Source organism: Pavona decussata, unplaced genomic scaffold (assembly GCF_977016875.1).
Source record: "Pavona decussata unplaced genomic scaffold, jaPavDecu1.1 SCAFFOLD_26, whole genome shotgun sequence".
NCBI lineage: Eukaryota > Metazoa > Cnidaria > Anthozoa > Scleractinia > Agariciidae > Pavona > Pavona decussata.
The window spans coordinates 2842651-2860976 of record NW_028145449.1 but is presented as its reverse complement, the minus strand read 5'-3'; positions in this window follow the sequence as shown (position 1 = coordinate 2860976).

Sequence of the window (18326 nt, the reverse complement as noted above, 5' to 3'; positions counted from 1 at the left end):
GTTGTCGGATCAAAACAAAGCTAAAAGACAAGACCGCAATGTTTTGTGGGATTATTTTTATGAATAATTTCACCTGCACGTGCAGGTCATTGTACTGCTAATTACAACCTATTGTTTTCTCCAGGCATGACTGATTTTGATGAATTTTTTTCAAAAAAATCCCACGTAAACTTTCGGTTTTGTCTTTAAGCTTTTAGCTTTGATCCGACAACATTCGTTGAAAAAGCTGTAGTCCTTAAACATCCGAGCATAATTACTATAATATTAGGGCTTTCAGCGTCAGTAATTTCTTGACATTAATTTTTTCGACAAATATTAAAGTTCATTTTACATTGTATTTAACTTTCTTTAATAGTACAAGGTTTCAACGTAGCTTTTAACAAGGAGAACTAAACTACACCGCTAACTATGATTTTTTTTGCTGTCTCACTAAATAAAAGTGCGCGCACTAACAATCAATCTTAGCTTCGAGATAGTCTGGGTACTAGAGTATGACGTTGCCGCTTGGATAAAACGTCGTGTTGAAGTAATTTCGCGAGCCCGATTAGATCAACAAACTTAACTGTTTATATCAAAGAAGCCAGCTTAAAAGGCTCAGCTGTAAAAGTTTCAAAAGTTAGCTGTTAATTTGCCGTTCTTTAGTTCCGTGTTTCAACGTTTTACATTTCCAAGTTGTTTTACCTACTAAGTGCGACGAGGAGACTTAATCAAGCCGGCTGTATGTAATACGAAATAAGAACTCTTCTTCTGCAGACGCCGGACTTTCAGGTACAAGGAAACATAATTTTTTTATAATTTGCTTAAACTGCATAGAATGATACATGTCAGCTCAGGCACGTAGGGCCAGCTGTGGTGCCGCAGTTTGAAACGTGTGGTAGAGAGATTTACCCTGAATTTATTCACAATTTTCTCCCTCGCTATGACGTTTACAAATTTCCTGCGGGTGTTTTTTTGTTGTTTGGCGCTTTTTGAACTCTCTACCGGGTCTGTTCACTGTGTCCCTGACGAGATTGACAGACCTTCTGAGCAGACGTAGTTTTTTTTTTTTTTTGCTTTTGTCAATCTATGCAATTTCTTAATTCTCTTTTTGGTGAGCTCACTAAAATAGGTGCGTAAAATTTTCAATAATTACTTAACATTAAAGTAATTAGAACTTATCTGACAGATCGCTTCTCAATTGTTCCGAAAAGATAAGCGCTTTTAAGATTACATTAGAATCTGCTAACAAAAGAGCTATCCACTCGATCGTTCAGCTGTTCATCTAGTTTCGGGGGTTCATTCACTCGGTTTTTCGTTCGTTCTTTTCCGTTCTTCTTTCCGTTTTGATGTGTGACTCGGTCATTCGGCTATCCGTTCGCTCGCTCGGATGTTCGTTTGCTCGGGCTTCCGCTTGTTTGTTCGTTTGCGTTTCTGCTTTGTTCAGTTGTTCCTCCGTTTGCCCAGTTCTTCTCGCTATCCATGGACATAAACATGTTAAAATAAAATCTAACCAATTAACAGCTGTATTAAAACATTACGAAGAAGTTCCTTCATGTTTTAATACCTATGGCTGTCATGATACAGAGAAAGACTTCTTCTTTCTCCATTAATCTGACAGAAAAAGCCTCTGAGCCTACGTTTTATTGTAATATTATACAAATTTAATTTTTGGATTTTTATAGCTTTTTGGGGTGATCGAGTTTGTGGGGAGGAGGGAATACGATTCCCCTAAAAACAACTGCGTGGGAGGCTAGGTGATCGAGGGTTTGGTATTAGTTTACCCTTATTTTTATCCTAATACTATACACTCTAATTTTCAGCTTTTTATAGCTTTTGTGTAGTGATGGTGATGTTGTTATTACTTAGTAGAAACTAAATTTTATCCTCATACTATACACTCCAGATGAAAGTGGTTTTGGTATCAGTCTACCCTGATTTTTATCCCAAGACTATACACTCTAATTTTCAGCTTTTTTAGCCTTTCTGGACTAATGATGTTGTTGGTATTAGTTTAGTGACTAATGTTTATTGTAATACTATATATTCTAAGCAATCTAATTTTACGCTTTTCATAGCTTTTGGGGGTGATAGTGGTGTTGGTACACTCTAATTTTCAGCTTTTTTAGCCTTTCTGGACTAATGATGTTGTTGGTATTAGTTTAGTGACTAATGTTTATTGTAATACTATATATTCTAAGCAATCTAATTTTACGCTTTTCATAGCTTTTGGGGGTGATAGTGGTGTTGGTACACTCTAATTTTCAGCTTTTTTAGCCTTTCTGGACTAATGATGTTGTTGGTATTAGTTTAGTGACTAATGTTTATTGTAATCTATATATTCTAAGCAATCTAATTTTAGGGTTTTCATAGCTTTTGGGGGTGATGGTGGTGTTGGTGTAAGTCTAGCCTAATTTTCATATTAATACTACACAATCTAATTTTCGACTTTTTTTTTTTTAGCTTTTCTGGGGTGATGGTAATCTTGGTATTAGTGTAGCCACAAATTTTTATCCTAATACTAGACAATCTAATTCTCGTCTTTGTTTAGCTTTTTTCGGAGTGATGGTTATTTTATACACTCCTATCGGATGTTGTACTAGCAGCCTAATTATGACGTATACCCCCAGTCCTACAAACGTCCGTAAATTTATCAAATTTCATCTCACGTTTCCTAAGCTGATATAACACCTAATATGCTGAAACTTTGCAAGGTTACTAAAGTAAAGGTGCTTTTTTCAGTGCTGGTATCGATTTTTTATTCAGTTCAATTTTAACTCATTCAAATCTGTTGGCGCCATTTTGGAGAAGTGTCTATTGACTCTCAATTACTGAAATACATGAATTAAAAAAAAAATAATTGTTCAGAGATAAAACGTTTCGCTTGGATGCGGTTGGTGAATTGCACTCTACCTGCTACTTATAACTCTCACAAAATGAAATAATTTTGACATTTTTTTAATAATGCTTGCCAAATCCCACTTATTTACACAGCAAACTGATGCATTTTTTTTTTGATTAAAATTATACATTGGAAAAACATTTACATTGTCGCTCTCTGTTGTGAGATAAGCTTCGAGAAAAGGCGTCTGGATTTCGTCTCACGTTCGGTTTATTTTTTTTTTTATGTGAAAACGATCTTTTTGTCAACATTTTCGGAAAGAAACTTAACATCTAACGTAATAATTTACAGAAAATTACGGCTAATTCTTGGCCTTTCCAGGAAAACGGTTACCATACCATATGGATGCAACAAACGAGGGAAAAAATAACATGGTTTACTACAAACAGTTTACAGTTAAGTGCCCTTCGTCAACATTTTTGTTATATGATCGTTTTTCAAACAGAAAACATAACTGAACTGCGACAGAATCGGGACGCAGCTTTCACATGAAAACTATACTTTTTAAAAAAATTATAAAATTTACTGCGCCACCCAACAAAACAGTGCTGTCTCTTGTGTTCTCGTATCATTCTGTGCCCTTTTAAAGACATTTGTGTAAAAGTTAATACAGTTTTATCTATTTGGATGCTTTAGTTTTAGGGAATCTTATTCCTCGAATTTACAAGCTGATATTAGCTTTACGATAATGCTAGCTGACCTTTTTTTGCAGTTTTTTTGTTCTTGTTAAAATGTTGAGCTTACATTTTGCCGACGAAAACTTAAGGTTTCTTATACAATTAAATTCGAATTTCTGCCTAGATTAACTTCTTCTGAACAGATATCCACCGAAGTAAGTCATTGGTTGTCCTGGATATTTAGCCTGACACATTTCACAATTAATTAAAAGGGAAGCAATATAAAAACTATATGTAATCCATTAAATGAAATTCGGTGATCTCTCAATGCAAACCGAAATGAAGTGGAGTTTAGCAAGGATTATTTTAAACGTCAAATGTTTTTTTCAGTTTTTATTGTGTCATATAAACTTCGCCACGACTCTGCTAAGGAATAATTAACCCACCGTGAACAGATGAAACGGTTTGTTTGGCTTCTCAGGAAAGTTTCCCTCACGTAAGAACACGTACGTAAGTTCTTATTTTATCATGCTTTTCATTTCTTGTAACATTTCATTGACAGTCAAGCTCTCGTTATTAATTCAAGCCGTTTTAAAACAAAATCGTTACATGAACCCCCCAGTCTATTAATTGTCACTGCTGATCAGCACGTAAGGTGATTTAAAGGGAAACGTCTTCTTTTTTACGTTTTAAAAGTTCAGATTTCTTTAAATAGACCAAAAGTTGTGTTCGACTTCATTTGTGCACGTCTGGTGCGAAGCAAAGTAAAAATCCTTAAGGGGAGTAAAAAGGAGCAATGCTTATTGAAACAAGCCGGTACGCTTACAAAATACAGAACCTGTGTTTTTAAACATGTTTGCTCCAAGTGATTTAAAATTGCCATGACTGGACAACGTTTGATGGGTATTTCTACACCACGTTTTGAAAAATAACTGCAGTCAACTCTTGAGATTATCCCCTTCAGGTCCCGACTTCGATAAAAAGCTAACAACGTGATGCACTTCAATTCGAAAAAATACACAGCTTCATTCATTTGCCAAAAAAAAATTATTTTAAAATACGTATACAGATTTCCTATTTTGAGAGTTGCTTATTAATTTCTGCCTCAGAGTTGTTGGTTATTTAAAAATCCCTGGCCCAGAATTCAAAGAAAATGCCGTCTTATTTCAGAATGAAAGGTTTAGAACCCTTTTATATCACAACTACGATCTAGTAGTTAAAAGTGTTATTCTAAAAGTTGGCATTTTATACACAGGCCCTTCACTGTTGGCACATGTTTCTTTATAGAATCAATTTGGAATTGTCAAATCGTGCTGTATTTCACGTAAAATTATAAACTGTCGTTTCCCTCATTGACAGACAATCGTTTACATTTCCAGGGAAAACATGACTGTCCATAACTCCAGCCACTTTGCATATCAATCTTGTCTGATGCCCAATCTTCCGGAAGAAACCCAGCACAAGGTGCAGGACATCACCAACCACTTTGTTACACCTCTTAACATTCTGGTGGCCGTCATGTCATTTGTTTGTAATGCCCTTGTGATCATTACCGTGGCACGAACCAAGGCTCTTCAACAACCCGCGCTACTGATGCTGTGTAGCTTGGCAGTAACTGATCTAATGTATTCCCAGTATTCTCTGTACAGATCTTTCGAGATTTTGTCAAATGAACACATGTGTCCAAGTCAAGCAAGCAACGATATGGAGCTTCTGGGCAGTCTGTGCATGCTTGCAACTCTTGGAAACTTGGCAATAATCAGCAGAGATCGCCACTTGGCCGTCCAAAATCCTTTGCGGTACCGTATTCACGTGACTAAATCACGTGCCATGAAGATGATTTGCTTGCCTTGGTTTCTCAGCATAGTGTTAACAGTTATGGTTTACCTATCAAGGAGATTCCAAAGCCGACCTCCGTCTGTTGGCCAAATGGCGGTGCTTCTATTTTTTGTTCTTTGTTTCTTGGTGATTATGTTTTCTTACCTTGGTATATTTTTCAAGAAAACTCATCCTGACGAAGTACTCCATAGGCTTGCAATACTAGAAAGGGAGAAGCGGATGGCTAACACGGTTGGCTTTATTCTCTTGGTGTTACTAGTAACCTTCCTACCTGGTGTTCTTTTTCCTTTAGTTTTGTTAATGAAAGGCTTAATCTTGTATCCTTTTAGGCCATTTTATAGTTTCCTTCTGGTGCTTAATGGATTTTTAAATCCTTTACTGAATTTTGGTCGAAACAAAGATATGCGAAGGGCACTAAGGTTTCTATTGAAATGTTCCCGACAGGTACAACCATTACCAGTTGCTGAGCAACTGACAGCAGGAGCTCAAGCAACAGCAGAAGAAAGAGGCAGAAGAAATACAAAAACCGCAATTCAACCTTTAACGGCCACAAACGTAGCCTTAAAAGACTGTTTGGTTTGTCAATAGACTTGAAAGCTTAAGGTACAGTGGCCAGCGAGCGTTAACCCTTCGTCAGGGCGCGCGAATCAACTCTAGTTATCAACTCTGTTGATAAACCAAACATTTGTTTCTAATTTCCACTGACGCAGCACCGAATTTTGTTTAAAAATGACCCCCTTAATGTGAATTAGTCTGTGATAATTTAAAAAAAAATTTTAAGACGAGACTCCACAAACTTCAAAATCGAGCGGCCAGAATTATAACCCGAACGGGTTACAATGGTAGGTCTCCTGATATTAGAAGGGAATTAAGATGGGATGACCTGGAAACTATCAGAAAAAAATTAGCAACCGTTATGTAAAAAGTTGTAAACAACAAAGTTCCAGGTTATCTAATCAATCTTTTCGAAAAAGGAACAGTGTTGACGCACTATGAGAGAGTAAGATATGTCTACCGTTCTCTTCAGTCGACGCTTACAAACACTCATTTTATGTAAGATCAATCCCAGCATGGAATGCATTACCACCTGACATCGTCAAGTCTGGCTCTTACCCGGAATTTGTTAGTTCTTTATATGTTCTGCATGTATAATTTAACCTATTGTGCGTCCGCTGGCCGCTCCATTGCCGGATTAGCTTTGCTAATGGCAATTATGCTAATTAAAGAAAGAATTAAAGATAAAGAGCGAAAGTAGACTTCTCCACCCCAATTATAACACTGTCATTTAATACTGTATATAATGAATAAGTCGATTTTAAGTGATGAATAACTTGTATTACTTTGCACACGGCTTTTCTGTAAAGAAGTAGTCATTTACTGATGTAAATTCCGTGATTAAATAAAGATCATTCATTCATTCATTCATTCATTCATTCATTCATTCATTCATTCATTCATTCATTCATTCATTCATTCATTCATTCATTCATTCATTCATTCATTCATTCATTCATTCATTCATTCATTTATTCATTCATTTATTCTCTCTTCATTTAATTGCTACCCTGAATTCTAAATTAGCTTAACAGGCTATGGACTATGACAGCAACTAGATTTGCTTGTTACAAAAACTAAGAATACTGTCTAACTATTACAGATCTCTGCAAAGCCAATGATAGCTTGAGTTTGCAGACCGGTGAAAAAGATAATAAGAGACTTCAACCGGAATCGGAAACGACGCAAGAGAAGCCTCTGGCACTCAGGGTACTATACGGGTCACACAGTCCTGCACATAATTAAATAAAACACGTAACATCAAAGGAGCAAAATTAATACTGAAATTAAAAAAAATTACACTTTATTAAAAGAAAACACATGGAAAATGAAATATATTCTATCATGCTAATCGACAAAGACTTTGTTCTTCCATTTTACTTTTACTGATTCGGGTCTATAAACTTCGTTCATTTGATTTGATGAAATTGGCCATTTTCACTCTAGAGACGGACAAATCGTTTCAATGTCAAAACGGGACGAACAAAATTTTGAACCTAAAATTTGTCTGTCTATTTCAGTCCGTCTGTTAAGTTCGTCTAGACGGACAAGTCGTTGAAATTTCGACTTAAATTCACACCAGACGAACAAATGGTTGCATCTTGTTCGGCCGTAGCTGTAAGGTGAATGGAACTAGCAAAATGAGTGATGGCTTATGTCGAAAATCAAAATGGCTCGTGGAAAGACTGCTGTCAAGAGAAAGAGCAAAACAAACGCAAAGCGAAAAAACAAGTCATGGTCTAAGCAGGAATTGAAGGCATTTGCCAGTGTTTTCGTCTTCGAATGAGAGTGGAGATCGACCACGGGCATTATTTTGAAAACCATGGTTCAAACGAGAGTGTGTTACTGAATCACTTCGGTCTAAGAGTGGGTATTTTGATGTCAAAGGTCTCTGGAGCAAAACGAAATCTTCACTAAGTTGACGATTTTCCTTCCGTTTAATAAAAGCCTACTCCATGTGTACTTGATGGCAGCCATTTTTTTCTAAAAGTATGGTAACCAGGCCTGTCAGTGCCAGGCCCCTGGGTTTCAAAATTGTCTGTTTGTCCGCCCCGGTATGAATTTACGATGACCAACACAAGATGAGTTGTCCGCCCTGAGTATTCATATTAGACGTGCAAATCGTAGGTCGACTTGTCCGTTCAGGTGATTTGTCCGTTTTCTAGTGTGAAAACGGCCATTGAAAGCAACATAGTTATCCCCCACAAAGGCGCTCATAAAGGATTGTTCCGACCAAACATTGACCTAAAAATCCAGACCTTCAAAGGTAAGACTAAGTTCCTCTTTCTGAAGTGCAAATTTGTTTCATTTAGCCGCAGCAATTTAAAGTATGTTCGCCTCAATCTTCCCGATTTGCGAAGCAAAAGCAAATTATTCTTTCCCCTACATGCCGTATAAAACTGTCGCTGCGGTTCAGCGACTGTATGTGTCTAAAAAAGAGCATTCGTAATGAACCATGCGTAGCTGTCCTTAATTAAAAGTGCAGGACGAGAAGCGAGAAGGATACTCCTTCTGTAGTCTCAATTTATCTTGGTGGACGACACAATTAGGAAACGCGCTCCTTACTCAATCGCACTAAAATATTTCCTTCTTCAAAATACTGTACATTAGTCTTGAGCAGTAATTCATTTTTTAGTAATCATTTTAAAAAGTTGCAGTAGTATCAAATAGTAATTAACAGACGAGAGACAATCGCAGGTAATGCACACAGCTCAAGCACCTGCGATAATCTCTCCTTTGACTTTCAAATATTTCACTTCCAGTCAAATTTGTCTTCCAATGAAGGGAATATTCCTCTCCGGTTAATTTCCAGATTTATTTCAACACAAATGTTCCAAACTATCCAACACGTTGATACACATCAAATAATGCATGGAAGATTATTTTTGTTTTTCGTGTGTACTTCGACTCATAAACCTTTCATGTTTTAAAATCAAAAGAAATGATATTTTCCGATGGCATTAGCGGTACACTTTAAAAGAGGAGGTCTACATTGTTCGTGTGAAGGAAAATCTGTGATATTACCGCCCAGTGAAGAAGAATTTATTAATTTAATATTTGAAGGATACCAACAACAATTTGTTTTTCTCATGGAAAGCAACGCATCGGAAACAAGCGCTTTGATGCGCAGTTCACTGACTAATAAAATGTCACAACGTAAGAAGGTTTGTCGCCGTTCAAATTACAACTACAGTTGGTGAATTTAGTTGAGTTATGAAAAAACCTTTCAGGCAAAATCAATAAACTCAAACGGTCATGACAAATAGTTTTTTCTTTCTTTTGAATTGTACAATGATCATGCCATTAAGAAACTTGGAAAAACTTACCGGTACTTTTAAAGCAACTTAAAGCTCCTCATACGTTTAGGGGACAAGTAAAAAGGTTTGTTCTATAAATCCACTTGATCTTTACTAGGCATAAGTAGAAAGTTAGTGACATACAAAATCTGTTGGAACTCTTGTAAATATTACTATTTAGGTCTGTTATGTATCTGCTTTATCCTTAAGATGGCCACCTTTATTGCGTATGTTTTTCTGCAAAACTAATAGAACCAAGGGTGATCTCCCCCGAGAAAGCTCTGACAAGCTTGCTGAGATCATCCTTCTACTATATACCGGGTAAGTAATTGTAGATTCAATTGATGGAAGTAAGGAAAAAGTGGCAAATAAAGCTAAGTGAAAGTGAGGTGAAGTGAAAGTTTCACGATAACAGCTGCAAAACCTTCCCAATAGTTAAAAACCTGAGGTTGTCGAGACTTTATGTGTCTGTTCAGCTAAAAAGTATCATTTGAACAAAACGAAAGGGCTACGAGCTTGAGTTTCAGAGAAAAATGCGCCAAGAACAATGTCGAGTTGGCTAGAAATTTATAGTAAAGTTAAATTTTACAGGACATCTAGGTTTACCCGATGGAGAAGACAATTAACGTCGCATTTTATGAATGTTAATCCATCAGTGCTGAGCTAATCTACCATCAGTTGAGCAAAACCGAAAGCTTTTAAAAAGGAGTAAAATTTATAATTCTAACTCCTTTGTGTCATAATAGCAATAGCCTCTCCACCTAGAGAGGCACTTTTCAAAGTGAACCAAACCACTGAACGTTTCGAACTCACAACGCGCAGGACGTTTCAGTCGGAAAATTTCTTCTCTAATCAGGTAAAACGATTGTACTTCTATTGCATTACTCAATACTATAGTGCTAAATATTTTGCTCAATCAGACAACACAAATATCATACAGAAGTAAAAAAAAAATTAGAATGTGAACACATAATAGCTACATGTATCAATTCCTTTTTGACCATAGTCTTCAGACATTTGTTACTGTTTGTTTAGATGAAAAATATCAGCGTGGAAATAGCGGATGTGCATTTTCTCTGTAATGACCAGCCTCTGTTTTAGATAGATGGTACTTATCAGTATAATGGCTGTCCTTCGTTGCCGAAGATGACTGTCTTGTGTTTGAGATGGTACTCATTACAATACTTACGATGGTACTTATTAACTAACGAAAGTACCCACTTGTTCAATAATGGCCGTTAGCTTTGTCTGAAATTTTAACGTCCAAAAGTGTTCGAAGGCCCATCACAGTAAGTGTGTTTCACCGTTGGAGTACTTTGTCCCTAATAACTTTAGTGAAGCTTAAGGTGCAGTGGATTTGCCTTAAAGGTAAGGAAAATCATCGTGAACGGTAGACCGGCGTCAAAATTGATGAGAAAAACAGCTGTTAGAGATACGTTTAAGTTAGATCCGGAACAACACTCAGTCAGTAACTATTCTCTCATCAAAACTGCCTTCGAGTGGAGAATACTACAGCTGCATCTGTAGCCGTATAAATTGCACTTTTAAATGCAATTTGATATATGAAAAAGTTCCGTTCTTTTTGCTTTCTAGCGTCCGATGATGGCCACCTGTTTGTTTGATTTATGAAACATCTGAGGCGCGTCGTGTCGGATGCAATGGGGACTTTACGCAATCACAACGGCAACACCAACGAAAACGTCACTTGAAAATACAAGTTCGTGTTACTTGTACTACTTTGCGCTCATTCTAATGCGTTCAACTTGTACAATGTGGCCGAACTATCCAGTAACAGAACTGGTGGAAACGGTCTTCAAGTTAGCACAGAGAATGAAACTTTACTGTCATGTGCTCACGCTCTCCATAAAACCTTGAATTTGGGCATTTCTGCACGTTGTTGTTTGGCCGAAGATGGCGACGAAATGTATCAAAATTTGCAATGCACGTACACAGCATTGTTTACCTCATTAAGCTTTTTCTTTAGTGACGTTTTCGTTACCGTCGGCGTCGTGTTTTGGAAAAATCCCTACTAAGCTCTACTCGGGCTGCCATCGAATTGAGAAGCGGTTTAGCGTTGAGGGCCCAGTTGCTCGAACCATGGCTAGCGCTAACACGGGTTAAATACCATGACAACCTATAGGTTTTAATACCTCTTAACCAATGGTTAACGCTAACCATGCTTCGAGCAACTCAGCCCAGGAGCCCAAAAATAGGAGCCTCTATCTGTAATTTTGCTTGATCGGAGAACCCTTTCCCGCGGAACTGTCACGGCGATTCTTCTTTACTTTGACCAAAACTGTTCAAATAGTGTTTATAAACAGTCTAGTTGTAACCTAAAATTGCTCTTACAACATCAGGAAGAAAATAATAAGGTTTTTTTCTTAGGAAGAACAAACTGTGGTCAGTTTTTGGTGACTTCTCAAAAATACACAGGAATACTTGAAAAAGTTGGCCAATTTTTTCAAGTTGCAATCCACTTTCATCCTAGCCATCCGCAGCCAAACATGATCGATACTAGCTTCTGCGCACTAGTCGGGTTATTAGGGAACTTAAGCACCAGACGTTTTCTACGGGGTGACGGCAACCGGAACTCAAATTTACTTCCGAGTCACGTTTCCCGCCGACATGGTCAGCCATCGCGACTAGGCGCCGACTTTGTTTTGCTTATTTTGACGTCGCTTGTAAAACGTGAGTTTCGCCTTTATGATTTTCGTTCCTTTATATCATTTTGCCCTCAATTTTTTGTACTTATCGATGCTTAAAATATTATTCTATCGTTTTGGCGCTTGTAGGGGCACTTACCAAGTATTTGCAGTCATTTTTTGAACTTTTAAGCCTCTAGCGTGAAGATGGCTATCAAAAAAACAACCTGTAATGGAATCATATGACCACGACATTCTCCTGTTGGGTGAAATGATTGCTAGCGAATTGTTTCAGTTCAAGAAAGGCAGTCCAGACCGTGACAAATTCTGGGAGTCAACCCAGAGAAGATTGAACAGGCTCGATAATCGACTCTGAACTCTGCCAAAAATTCGGTTTCGTTGATGTCTTCAAGATCAAATCTTGCGTGCGAACTGTGCGGAAAATCTGGGTTCTTAGAACGGCAGCTCTTCCAGAAGACCAAGAATTCTTCATCAGAAATTATTTTACCATCATATGCTAGTAACAGCATCTCTCTTGGTTCACGAAAAGACATTTTTCACAGAGGTTTTCGCAAGCTTTCAAGGCAGTTTTCGAAAGGGCTGCCGTCGCAAAACACCTCTTTGCTTAAGGTTGGATTTTGGCGGGAACGACGGCGCCCTCTTACCCAGGCTGGCTCGTTTGTAGACGTCGCCGTCGCCCCAAAAACGTCCGGTGCTTAAGTTCCCTTTTGTTAACAAAGCTCAAACATTATTTTAACGATTCCATTGAATTTACTACGTTTTTGGGCCTTTCATGGTGTCATTAAAAATCGGTGACACTGCCCCCTTTAAATCGCTGTTTGCTTGTCTTTGATTGGTTATTTGAACTACGAGCGTTCGAAAGGTCCCCTGAGGCCCGCTCTAAAAATAAATCTTCTCGGAAAAGGGTTGGCTCCAAGTTTTAGAATGAGAGCTAGAGTCTCACGGTTATGGACTCCAGGAGGAAGGTATAATAAACAAGCGATATCCGACCTGGGTCACTCTTTCCTCAAAATGAATTCTTCAAGGGACAATTTTACTTTTTCACAAAGGTAGAAAGGATTTTAAACTCTGACCGAACTTGAGGTTGACAGATCTCGAAGCGTAGCTTTATCTGCATCATAGCTGTGGTGTCATGGTAGACAGGGAATCCTTTCCTCTAACAACTAGTAATAACCAAAGATTAGGGAGCACGCTCGACGTCACGATCTCGATTCCAGGCTCTCTCTCCTTTGAAAAGTTGGTGATGATGTCATCCGCCCCTGCAAAATCTGCGGAAGACGCCAGATACGCTCCCAATAACATAAGAATTTTAAAGATCCATTCGATCAGTCAACGTTGTCCCATACAATCTCGATTCTAAACTGTATAAGGTGCGTTCTCTCTACGTCAAACGCAAATAGATTAACATTAAATTGTTGTGAATAATGTTTAAATTCTTTTGGGGAACTTTTTAACATTAAAGTCTACCTCTTCTGAGGGAAATTTCTTGATTTTTCAGGATGAAAATGATCGTCAATCTTTCCAGCCCGGTTCCTTATCAAATATGTTTGATTCCGAGCCTTTCAGAAGAAATCCAGCACATGGTGCGAGACGTCACCAACCACGTTGTCATCCCTCTTAACATTGTAGTGGCCATCGTGTCATTTGTTTGTAACCTTCTTGTCGTCTGCACTGTGACACGAACGAGATCCCTCCAACAACCACCACTGTTAATGCTGTGCAGCTTGGCAGTAACAGATTTACTTTATGCACCGTATTCAATCTTCAGGTTTATAGAGATATTAGCGCACGAACACATGTGTCCCGGGGAGGTATCTTCCGAGAAAGGTGCACTCTCCGCTCTATGTCTGCTAGCAACTCTTGGCAACTTGGCAATCATCAGCGGTGACCGTTACTTGGCAGTAACAAAACCTTGGGGGTATCGTGCTAATGTCACTAAATCACGCACAGTGAAGATGATATGTGCAACATGGTTGCTGAGTGTAGCCATTACAGTGTTGTTGTATTTATCAGGAAAGTTTGAAGGCCGATTCCCGCCAATCGGACAGATCACATCGCTGGTGTTTTATATTGTCTGTACCACTGTAATTACTACCTCCTATCTTAGAATATTTTGTAAGAAAACGTCAGCTGGAGAAGTATTTCACATACGCGCCATACTGGAAAGGGAGAAGCGAACGGCTAACACTGTTGGATTGATTCTTTTAGTGCTGTTAGTAACTTTCCTACCGGGACTTCTTTGTGGTTTAATTTTGTACGCAATTGATGTAAACGCAAAACCTTTTAGGCCTTTTTATAGCTTTCTGTACGCACTTAATGGATTTTTAAATCCTCTGTTGAACTTTGGCCGAAACAAAGAAATGCGGAGAGCACTGCGAAACTTGATAAATTGTTTTCAGAGAGTGCAACCATCATTAGCCGCGCCTGCTCCACAACAAGGGCAACAGCAACAACAACTACAGCTGTATACTTGCCACACCGAGTCGACCTTCGACGCTTAGTCAAGTTCGATCCGAGTAACGAATTTTTTTGGACTGTGACCTGCTGAAAACAACATTTATTTAAGATGGTGATGATGATGATGATGATGATGATGATGATGACGATCACGATGATGATGATGATGATGATGATGACGATGACGATGACGATGACGATGACGATGACGATGATGATGATGATGATGATGATGATGATGATGATGATGATGATGGTGATGATGATGACGATAATGATAATGATGATGATGATGAACTCTCCAAGTCATAAGGTCTTGGAAATGGAAATAGCCGGTACATGGAAGATGTTGACAGAGACGGTAGCAGTTGCTACATTGCAGCATGGAGAGGATTAACGAGCTTTAAAAGCCAGTTACTCTTTTGGGAATGGTTCACATTTTAAGGAAAGTTCTTTTGATTGGCTTGGCTCCGGAGCTACATGTACAGAGACTCAACAGAATAGCAAACTTAATTGATCACAAAGCCTGACCCACAGGTTGTCACACAGGCAGTCCACTAAAAAAGCTCGCGTCACTGGAGAGCGTGTTATAATTAATTACTGGTAGAACGATGACCTTTGAGTGCAAGCCGTATTGCATGGGTTACAGGTAGCCGTAACAGATTTTGTATGGGAAATAAAATATTGTCGATTCCGAAGCTTAAATAATGCTAAATTTTAACTTTCATTCAATAAAATGAATAAAACTGACTCACCCCTGTCACCTCTGGTGTATTCTCGTGCGTTTGGAGGTTATTTTACCGTTTTACCAAACGTACGAGAATACACCAGAGGTGAGTCAGTTTTATTCATTTTATTGGGTGAAAGTTAAAATTTAGCATTATTTAAGCTTCGGAATCGGCAATATTTTCTTCCCCCTACAAAGTCTCATAACGCGTTTAAATTCTCAACGGCTGCCTGTAACCCAACACCACTTGCACTCAAAGGCCATCGTTCAATTAGTAATTAATTATTACACGCTCTCTGGTGACGCGAGCTTGGGATGCCTGTGCAGAAAGGAAAGCGTCTCGGAAGGTCGCGAGATTTTACCAGATGTAGCAAAAGGCGTTGACAGGTCTAACACGACTGCTACGTGCGAGTGATTGTTCAGACCTTTACCGTTTAGCTCAGATTATCTAATTATTGTCAGTTAATCTCTGGTCTTAATTTTTATAATTTGTAATTATCACACGGCACGTCGGAAAACCAGCTTGCTGAACTATTTACCGTGTTTAAATAAAATTGATTGATTGATTGATTGACTTGTAAGAAATTATAGGGGGTTCCTTAAAAATATCTCTGAGCAAAGGTTGCGCATGTATAAGGTGACACCGTTCCATCAGGATTTGTTTGAGGTTAGGCACAGATGGATTGTATTGCGTAACAAAGGGCAATATTGTGCGCTTCACCCTACCTTTCCATAGCCAATGAGATCTCAGATCAGAACATCGTTACCCTGTGTTCAGCCTGCCCTGTGTTGACTCTCCGCATCGGTCCAGGAAATTTGTGAACTGGCAACACTGTGGTAATGTGACCCGATAAATGTGCCACAAGAAAACCGGACAACGTATTGTCACGCCACTTTCACTTTCGCATCGCCACCTTCTGAACAGATGGAAACTGTTTTCTTTTGTTGTATACCATTTTTTTCTATATTATAGACTATGTTAAGTGTTTGGTATCTACATTTTGCGAAAAAAAAAAATAATCGTATACATGCCATCCTTCGTTTGGGGAAGAATGGGAGAGGGGGGGGGGGGGGGGGAAGGTCCGATTTCATATGGGAGTCCTTCGATTCCAACTCGAAGTCCAACTCCAACTCGAATCCAAACTCGATGATTCGGGATTCTCCACCCTCACCCCCCCCCCCCCCTCCCCCTCAATATGGAATGAGTAAACAAATTGATCTTTCCGAGGAAAAAAACAAGGGTCATGAGTACATTTGCTCCTCTCCATGCAAAGTTTGTGGCCTTCCACCTCGCTATCATTACCTTTAGTAAAGGCGGCTGACACTGGTTTCTATCACTTTGCAGCACTTGTACTTTGACAGATTAGGGACCGGTCAAAACGTATAGGGTGGGGACTTTCTCTCTTTTGTTTCATCATGTTAAGGTACGCAACAGGAACGCAAGGTCATGCATGTATTTCACTACCAGGTCTTGATCCACCGCATATTTCTCAGAAAAAGCTTCAATGCTCCTTTCTTTTTCTAGCGAAATTTCACCTACAGGTTGGTAGACAAATGTGTGCCTATTCCTGTTATAAAAGAGGATGACCCAACCTCCATGGGCAGCTGAAAATTGAACGACCCACCCCCTACCAATGGTACAAAAACTGATGACCCACCCCTCTCTGCTCCGACCCACCCAACCCTTTACTTTTTGACTAGTCCCTGCTTAATAGAACCATTCTTTATCCCTTGATACAACAACAACGGTATCAAAAATATGCCTAAACACTTGTGTTATAGCAAGAGCATGACCTGTTTAAAACAGCCCTAATTTTACCTTTGAGTAACCTACCAGCTCTGGACCCCTCTGGTGGAACTTTTTTAAACTTTGCAAAAAAAAAATCGATCTAAATATACTGATTATAGTTCCATAGTGTCCAGTATTTCTTCGACTGCACCTCTTAACTCCTTGCAAATTCTGAACTTTAAGGGGGCAATTCACCTAAACGCCATTTTTCCGCCGCTTGATATGGCTTTAATGGAAATATCTCATTCACGTTTCAAGCAATCCAAACACCCTATCATTACCCCCATGAATCTGTGTTGTGGGGTATTTTGTGAATTTTTGGGTGATTTTTGGGTATATTTGGGGGGAGTATTTTTTTTAGAAGGATTGGTTAAATTAAGAGAAAAAAGAAATATTGGAGATTTAGCGAAGTTTTAAGTTAGAACTTGTAGGTAATAATTAATAGACGGATACCAGGTAAGTCCACTAGAAACCTGGGGTGCTCTTGCGTGGGTATCAACTGTCTGTTAGTGTTCCAAAAATCATTTTCTTTCTTCTATCCCTTCTTAAAACCTCTTTAAATTTCATTCAAATTTAGGTAAATTGCCCCCTTAAAACCCAGGCAATGATTGCAATGTATTTTTTTAAGTCGACCTTTACAAGGATGCTGTAAAACAAAACCGTAAAACAGAGCCTCGTCCCCAGTCGTCACATGTGACGTCACCACGACCAAGCCCCTAGGGTCCTCTCTTTCTTCCTCCCTCAAGAATGAAAGAATGCTGAGAACGAACTTTAAAAAGTAGGCCAAGATTTTCAAGTTGCAATCCATTTCCATCAAAACCATCCGCAGCCAAAGATGAGTAATACTACTTTCCATGCACTAGTAGGGTTATTGTTAACCAAACTGATCCAGTATTTTAACGTTTCCATCAACGCAAATATATTTTTTGGCCATTCAATTGGACACTAAAAAAAGGTGGCATTGCCATTTTAATCAGGGCAACACAAATCAGTAGCAAGGCTTCATTTGTACTGCTACCAACAGGACCCAAACAAGAACAGTGATGAGGGCAGTATATGTTTGGAGCCCTAACAGTGACCAGCATCAAATTTCTCCTTGTACTATCAATGCTCATTCAGCCCCTGAGGTAGAGAGATTTAAGGATACGATCAGTCAAGGTGAATTTTCTTGATAACTTCTCCAAGTACTTTTATAAAAAGGTATGGAAACAAGATAGGAGAATTCATTCTTTGATATTAGGGGTTAAAGGGCTGAGACCTTGTAGGTTTGCCACTTATCACGATGACAGAAGTTCCCTGACTTCCTTCATTGACCAAAAACTAGTTTCCACTGACCACAGAAACTTATTTGCAAATAGAGCCAGCGATGACACCACAAGAATCGCCTTCTTCATAAAATAATGTCTTTTGAAATATCACCATTGCCAAACAGGAAACCCTTTCCCGAACCTATTGGCTATCCAAAAATAAAATTCCCTGACTTTGAGATAGAATTTGGTATTGTC